Genomic DNA, 9382 nt, shown 5'->3' on the forward strand with positions numbered 1-9382 from the left:
TAAATTTGAAATCGAAATTGAATTTGGGCCATTAGATCTTTAATGATAGAAAATCAAAGGTTGAGATTTTAATTGAATAAAATAATAATTGATTTTGAAAACAAATAATTATAAAATAATAATAATAAAATATTATATATATATATATATATATATATAAACTTCAACGGCTATTTCTCATTTCCCTTCTCCTTTTTTTTTCTTTTTTTTTTTAAACAAATGTCAGATTTGACATGATATATATATATAATTATTTTTTCTTTCTTTCTACAAGTTACCTAACAGTAACATCTTTCTTTTTTTTTCATTTCTTTATCTATTTTTTTTTTGTGAAATTTCAGTTGCCACATGTCACCTTGTTGTTGGTTCACGTCCACGTCATATCATTCTTTCAACTTGTTTTCGTTGTAACTTTTTCGTTTGAGCTCCGATCTGGATAATTCAAAATCCATTGAAATCCTTGCTTCTAGCTCTACGCTGTAGACTATTTAAACACTAAAATTATCAATAAATAAAATATATATTATCAATAAATCATATAATATGATTGAAGCTTATAATAAATTTATGCTTTATAACAATAATTCTTACACACCAAAAACAATTAATACTAAGTGTGTTTGTTATCATCAAAATACTAATTAATTAAATTAATTAACCGAGATTAAGGGTAAAAAAGCCAACAGTTTGTTTTTCATGTGGCAAGTATGGACATAAGTCTTATTCTTTTTACTTGTCTAAATCTTATGCTTTCAATAAAAATACAAAAGTGAAATGGATCCCCAAGTTTGTTAATGCTAACCTTCTAGGACCCAAACAAGTATGGGTACCAAAGGATCAAATTTAAACTTTTGTGTTTGTAGGTTTGTTTGAAAGCTTCCAAGAAAAGTAAGTGGTACTTGGATAGTGGTTGCTCAAGGCACATGACGGGAGACCAATCCAAGTTTGTCACTTTCTCCAAAAATGATGGAGGTTTTGTAACTTTTGGTGATAACAAGAAAGGTAAAATAATAGGTAAGGGTAGTATAGGTTATGAATCGTCTATTTTGATTGAAGATGTACTTTTGGTTGATGGTTTAAAGCATGATTTACTTAGTATTAGTCAATTGTGTGATAAATGATTTAGAGTTGTGTTTGATAAAAAGAATTGCATCATTGAAAATGTTAGTGATAGAAAAGTTTTATTTGTTGAAAATAGAGATGAAAATGTGTATACTATTGATTTGAATGATTGTCCTATTAGTGATAAATGTTTATCGGTCTTGCATGATGATTCTTGGTTATGGCATAGAAGACTAGGACATGCTAGCATGCACTTAATTTCAAATATTTCCAAGAATTCTTTGGTTAGAGGTCTTCACAAGTTTAAATTTGAAAAAGATAAAGTTTGTGATGCTTGTCAAATGGGTAAACAAACAAAGTCTTCTAACAAATCTAACAATATGATCTCTACTACAAGACCCCTACAACTATTACACATGGACTTATTTGACCCTTCTAGAATTGCTAGTTTTGGAGGGAACTATTATGCCTTTGTGATAGTTAATGATTTTTCAATATTTACTTGGGCTTTGATGCTAAAACATAAGGATGATGCTTTGAAAAGTTTTTCTAGTTTTGCCAAAAGAGTTCAAAATGAAAAAGGATTTTTTATTCTAAAATTAGGAGTGATCATGGAGGAGAATTTGATAGTAATGCTTTTGAAATTTTTTGTGAAGAAAATGGATTTTCTCATAACTTCTCCGCTCCAAGAACTCCTCAACAAAACGGTGTGGTTGAAAGGAAAAATCGTACTTTGCAAGAATTTGCTAGGTCAATGTTACATGAGTATGGTTTATCTTCTTATTTCTGGGCGTAGGCCGTTAATACCGCTTGTTATTGTTGGGTTTTATGTCCTGAAACTCATAGTTTGAAAATGCCAGATATACTTTTATCTTTCAATAAAGTTGTTATTAATGGTTTTAATCAATAAGTAGTCATTGATCTAATAAAATGTTCTTACTAGATCTAAATCCAATAAAATAAAGGATCCTAGACTGTTACCTGAGACTCAAACTCTATGTAAGAGACATAAATATGGATCAAGTTTGAGTTAACAGTCTAAATGGTCTATAGTATAGGAATAAGGTTGGGCGCCTTATTCTAGGGACACTATGGATGCGGCCCACTTTGTAGCTAGTACAAACGATGTGATCCTAATTCGTTCATGTGAAGACATGTGAGTGGGGGTGTCCAGTGCAAAGAGTTTGCATAAGTCCGGACCATGAGATAGTCACTTTTACTTTATAACACCGTTTACTGTTTGAAACTGACTATCTCGACTTTGATGGCCTAGGTAACTCGATCTTAATCCTGAGCTAATTATGAACTTCTGTTTACTCGGGATTACCCTTAGATCTGCATGGGTGAGAGCAGCTCAACATCGCTGGCTCAATAAGCCTCCCATTTCAGGGGTAAGGCCCGGTAGATAGCTATGGACATAGGGTGCAAGAAGGAATTCACTTCTACCCAATTTTAGGATAGTAGAAAGGTTGTTCTCTTAAGGGCTGAATCCAGGTCTTGAACAATAGGCGCCACCCTCATCAAAAGGTTTGAGAGGATTTTTGATTTTATAGTTGGACTACAAATCATTGTTTATTAGAGGATCAGTGGGACTTAAGGAACAAGAGGTAATTACATGGGTAAAGCGGTATTTTGACCTAGCTGTAATTACGAACAACTTGTGAAGGGTCGACTTACTGATCATGGTTATATCAAATGGACATAATATATCTACAGTGAAGAGAGTGCAGCTACGGGCTTTAGTGGAGTGACCCGGTAGTTAACGAATGTTGATTAACTAGGTTAAAGAGTTTAACCGGTTAATCTCGGATCGTTGGAGCTCATAATCTGTAGGTCCATAAGGTCCCCTGGTTAGCTCATATAGGAATGAACTTGGAATAATTTGAAGGAATAATTCGAATCGTACGAATCAGGCTAACCATATGAGATATGATTAAGTAATTGATATATGATATCAATTTGAGAAATTTGGATAAAATATTTAAATAGGATTTAAATATTAAAATTATGAATGTGGATTCATTAATCGGAGGCATGGATTTCATCAAACATCGAATTTTGGAAAAAGTCAAATAGTTGACTTTGACCAGAGAAAGTCAAAGGTTGACTAAAGTAGATTAAAATAAAGTTTTTAACCAAGTTGGTGGAAAATTCCACTAACTTGTTGAGTGGAACATTTAAATAAATCTCAAAAATCAACTTTTTGATACTTAGCCATGCATGCATAAATGGAATGTGTGTTGTAAGCTTTTGGTGAACTTAGACATGCATTTTGACACTTAGCCATGCCATGCATAAGTGGAATATGTGTTGTAAGCTTTTGGTGAACTTTGATATGCAAGAGTTGCATGTAATTTGCTTATTTAAGAAGGCCTTTGTTCAAACATTAAAGGTCTTGGAACCTTTGGCTATTTTTTTCAAAAAAAAGCTTACATAACTCTTTTTAGCTCCACTTTTCTCTAATTTTTTCCTTCTCTAAAAAGAGTCCCACCACTCTATTCCAAGCCTTGAGAATAGCTAGGAAGATCTCTTGGTGGTCCTTCATTGGAGCTATTTGAAGATTTTTGAAAAGCTACAAAGGCTTGTATTTTTCTCTACTTATCTCTAAGCATCATAATGTATGATCATGCATGTTTAATCCTAGGTTGTATTATGCATCTAGATTGTTATTTCAATTCTTGCTCACTTCCGCTGCGCATGTATGTATATTATCCATCAGTTATGTCTTAAATAGAGTTTTAATTAGACCTTCTTTAGATAAAACTCCTTATGAACTTTGGCAAAACAAAATTCCAAATATTGGGTACTTCAAAGTTTTTGGTTGCAAATGTTTCATTTTGAATAACAAAGAAAAGCTTGGAAAATTTGATTCTAAGACGGATGTCGGTATTTTCCTTGGTTATTCCTCTACTAGTAAAGCTTATAGAGTTTTCAATAAAAGAACTTTGATAGTTGAGGAATCTATGCATGTGGTATTTGATGAATCTTGCAATGTTGTTTCTAATGATTCTTTTTGTAGTGATTCTTTAGAAAGTAATTTTGGAGATTTACTTGTTAGTGACAAAAGCAAAGAGATTGCTTCAAGTAAGCAAGAAGTGAGCATCAACGAAAATAAGGTGGACGATTTTTCATCCATGCCTAAGGAGTGGAAGTATTCTCCATCCCATCCTAAGGATTTAATTCTTGGTGATCCTGAACAAGATGTGAAAACTCGTTCTTCCCTTAATATGTTTAATAACATTGCTTTTGTTTCTCAAATTGAACCAAAAAGTTTTGAAGATGCCGAAAGTGGTGAATTTTGGATTTTAGCTATGCAAGAAGAATTAAACCAATTTGAAAGAAACAAAGTTTGGAAGTCCCTTGGCCTTCTAATGCTTCTATAATTGGGACTAAATGGGTCTTTAGAAATAAAATGGATGAAAGTGGAAATATCATTAGAAATAAAGCTAGACTTGTAGCTCAAGGTTATTGTCAAGAAGAAGGAATAGATTATGAGGAAACTTTTGCACCTGTTGCTAGATTAGAAGCCATTAGAATGTTACTTGCTTTTGCTTTTTATGAGAATTTTATTTTGTACCAAATGGATGTGAAAAGTGCTTTTTTAAATGGTTATATTATGGAAAAAGTTTATGTGGAACAACCTCAGGGATTTGAAAGTTTTGATTTTCCAAATCATGTTTTTATGTTGAAAAAGACTCTTTATGGTTTAAAACAAGCTCCAAGAGCTTGGTATGATAGACTTAGTAATTTTCTTGTTGAGAATGGTTTTAAAATGGGTAAAATTGACACTACTCTCTTTATTAAGTCTAAAGAAAATGATATGCTTTTAGTGCAAATATATGTGGATGATATTATTTTTTGTTCTACTAATCCTTCTATGTGTGAAGAATTTTCTAAATGCATGCATAATGAATTTGAAATGAGTATGATGGGAGAACTTAGCTTCTTCCTTGGACTCCAAATCAAACAACTCAAGGATGGTATCTTCATAAGTCAAGAGAAATACATAAGGGATTTGCTCAAAAGGTTCAAATTCAATGAAGGTAAAATTGTCAAAACTCCTATGAGCACATCCACTAAGCTTGACAATGATGAGAAAGGTAAATGTGTGGATGTAAAGACTTATCGAGGTATGATTGGCTGCTTACTTTATTTAACCGCTAGTAGACCCGATATTATATTTAGTGTATGTGTTTGTGCTAGATTTCAATCTTGTCCTAAAGAATCTCATGTGCATGCCGTTAAAGAATTTTTAAATATTTGCTTGGAACTATTGATTTAGGCTTATGGTATCCTAGAAATGTTGAATTTAATTTGGTAGGATATTCCAATGCGGATTTTGCGGGTAGTTTACTTGACCGAAAGAGTACTAGTGGGACTTGCCAATTTCTTGGTAGTTCCTTAGTTTCTTGGTTTAGTAAAAAGCAAAATTCGGTTGCTTTATCAACTACCGAAGCGAAATATATTGCGGTTGCTAGTTGTTGTTCTCAAATTCTTTGGATGAAACAAACTCTTTGTGATTTTGGATTAATGTTTGAAAATGTGCCTATATTTTATGATAATACAAGTGCCATAAATTTGACTAAAAATCCTATACATCATTCTAGGACTAAGCATATTGATATTAGACATCACTTTATAAGAGAGCATCTGCAAAACGGTCATATTACTCTTGAATTTGTAAGCTCAAATAATCAATTAGCGGATATTTTTACCAACCTTTTAAATGAAGAATGCTTTTGCAAAATTAGGCTTGAGCTTGGTATTATTCATTGTGATGCATCTTGATTTTGTATTTGTTATTTTTTTTAAATGCATATTGACAGGGAGAGCATTTATGCAAAATTGTGTTCATATTTTTAGGGGGAGCTTTTTATGTTATTAATTATTATTTTTTTTTGTTCTTTTTGATGATTCCATTGGGGGAGAAGTTTAAGAAAAAATTGCTCTAAAAATATTTCGTGATTTATTGGTTTATTATTCCATGGATGTATCAATTGAGCGGGAGAAATTAATCTTTGAATGATTTTTAAGTATGATATTTTGGATTTACTATGATGACTATTAAATGTCTATGTATTTTTCATTGGAAGTTTGTCATCATCAAAAAGGGGAAGATTGTTGGCGTTTTAGCCTTAATCTCAAATTAATTAATTTTAATTAATTAATTAATTAATGTTTTGATGACAACAAACTTAATTTTATTTATTGACATTTTTTGTATTTAAAAGTGTCCACAGCATAGAGCTCCTTACAATGATTCCAACGACTGTTAGATCATCCAAATCAGAACTCAAACGAAGAAGTTACGATCGAAACAAATTGGAAGGAAAAATACCAAAGAAGATGACGTTGACAGTTTGTAAGCTGACAAGTGACAAACTTATTTTTAAAAATATATATATTGAAAAAGAAAAGAAAAAGATTAAAAAAAATTCAAAAAGTTACAAACGGTAACTTTGTAAAAAAAAAAATGTGTGAGCATTAAATGCTGTATCAGTGTTAAAAAAAATGAAAAATTTGAAAACTTTACCGTTTTCTCACATATATATATATTATTTTATTATTATTATTATTATTATTATTATATATATATATATTATTTTCTTTTATCATTATTATAAATATATATATATTATTCTTAATTTATTTTTTTCAAAATTATCTCAATCCTTCCTTTTTAATGATTATGATCGAATGGTTCAAAATTAAACTTGATTTTTTTACCATTTTCTTCCCTCTATTTAAACTAAACTTCTCATTCAAAATTATATAACAATTCTATTATTCTCAATCCTCCATAACTTCAAAATTCTCATTTGCTAATCTCTCCAAGTTCTCAATTTTTCTTTCCATCTTATTTGTGAGAGAAATTTATTGTTGTGAGGATTGAAATTTTTGTGAGCTCAAATTTGTATATTATTTACTTTATTTGAGAATTTGTAAGTGTGTGTTTCAAAATCTTCAACTCATTGTAACGGTGTGATTCTCACCGTAGAGAGGATCGTCTTTGCTCTTGTGAAGAGCAGTATATCGGTTTGACTCCTACCGTGGCAACAGTCAGAATTTCAATTTACAACCAAATAGGTGCTTGAGAAGTGGAGTATGACAGTTGTGCCGAACCACTATAAAATTTCCCGATGTCAAATTTCTCTAACCCTCTCTTTTATTTATTTTTGCAATTAATCTTAGAATTTTATTGTTTGCTTTAAATTTCTCTTGTTTGCCTTAGAATTTATTTTATCTTACTTAGTTAAAATTGCATATCTCAAAAAGTGTATTATTTTTATTTAAATTTGGTCAATTTATTAAAAAGTTTATATTTTGTTAATTAAACCCTATTCACCTCTCTAGGGTTGGCATACCGATCCAACAGTTACTGCTCCATATCTGAAATAGGTGCCAAGTGTGATGTAAATGCAATAGGGGGCTTGGGCAGAGACGCTAATGGAGTTTTGGGGACTGCCGCTGCTACTGACTGATAATCTGCATCGGCGAAGTCCTCCGATGAGCTGTCTGTCAGAGGTAGCTCTAATTTCTTGAGGTTGGCTTTTTGCTTGTAGCGAGGCATCTTGTGTATCGTGAAAAGATGATTGGCAAGGCTTTTAAAGCCGAGAGGCTAGGGTTTTGGCGGAGCGATTGCAAGGATGGAGGAAGACGAAGGGGAAGCTGATTGTGGGGTGGTTGGTTGGGGTGGTGGCATTTAAATATGGAAACTTAAAGGCTAACCCCTCCCATGATTTTCCTTTCTTTTTACATTTAAATAAATTTGAATTTCCCACTTACCTCCAACCAAAACAAAAAAAAATTTACCGCCTCCCACTAAAAAATTTCCTCGTACCGCCTTTCCTCAATTGGTAAGGGAAATTACCGCGTGCTACCCTACTTAGATGCCTGCAAGCTTCCCATCGCCACTGGCATGCACCTACCACAATCATGACTGCTCTCTCTCTTGCTTTGCAATTTAATTTCTTGTCACTCCTCTAACCAGCTGTCATTAAAATCAAATCAACTTTTAAGAACTAAGATTTACCCTAACATAAAAACGAATTAAAATTAAACTAAGGAAAATGGGAGCTTTGCAGAATGTGAAAAGTTAAAGGCTAGCATCTCTATTCTTGAATGCTAGCGATTCCACTTTACGTAGGGGCTAGCTGGTGTGCTTGATAATTCTCGAAAAAAGAGTTATTTTAGTGTTTATTTAGGTATTTTTGTACAAGAAATTGTCAAAGTGTGTCGATTTTAGCTCTTAAACATCATGAAAAATCTTTATAAATCGAATATCAAGCCAAAGTCCCAAGTCTTGAATGCTTTAGCTAAAAGGTACGCTAAAATCTCTTATTTCTGGTGTAATTGCACAAGTTTGGAAAATGAAGACAAAGTATGAAAAGACTGCTGAGCCTAGAGCAGAGTGGATGAAGCATGTTCAAGTCAGAGCAGATGAAAGCTGGAGCATGGATTCACTGTGTAGTAACAACCCAGACACGGGATTTACCGTGTCCGTACAATTTTTAGCTGGGTGCCCTAAAAACGAACTCGATATAAAAGGGACATGTTGCCCTAGCCGCCACAGAGATCTAAAGAGAGACAAAATTTGAGAGCTGAAAAGACAAGAGTAGGGAATATCTCCATTTTCGGGGCGATAGTTGACGATAGAAAGAGGAGGCTCACCTACTTAGACGAGTTGTCTGCTTCTTCTTCTCTGCTTCCTTTTGCTGTTTCCCTGAAATGGGTTGTATTCTCTTTTCTTCTATTTTGTTTTCTTCGCCCATGTTGAGCTAAACCCCATCTTGGGGGAGATTTACATGTTGTAACTAACTTGATACTGAACCTCTAGATGCTGCATCTATTTTTAAATAAAGTTGTTTTGTATTTCTTCAATCTTCCGTGACATTGTTGGCCACTTTGTCGTGTTTGCTAGCTTCTGTATTGACCCGGGAGGGCTTATGGGTGCTGATTTGCTTTATTAGTGATTATTGTTTTTCTATAGCTTTAGGGATACTAAGGAATCGGGTCCTCTAATCTTGCCTTGAGCTTGCGTTTATTGCTTGGATATTTAGCAACAGAAGTTGTACTTACTCATGTTTGGGGTGTCTCGGAAGGAAACCGAATTGAGCTGGACATTAATAGATGTTAGTAAGCTAGAGGGTAGGTTGATAACCTGTGAAAGTATGTTGAATCTCCCCCACCTTTTTGATATCTGTTAACCCTTCATTATCGCTTTCTGTGCTAGAGCTTTTTCTTGTTGATAGCATCGAAAATCGTGTCTGTTGCAAGCGTCTGTTGTCTTGTTATTATTTTATTTATTTTAGATTATTTC

The sequence above is a fragment of the Momordica charantia genome (assembly GCF_013281855.1).
Source record: "Momordica charantia cultivar OHB3-1 chromosome 3 unlocalized genomic scaffold, Mcharantia_2.0 BLBB01000003.1, whole genome shotgun sequence".
NCBI lineage: Eukaryota > Viridiplantae > Streptophyta > Magnoliopsida > Cucurbitales > Cucurbitaceae > Momordica > Momordica charantia.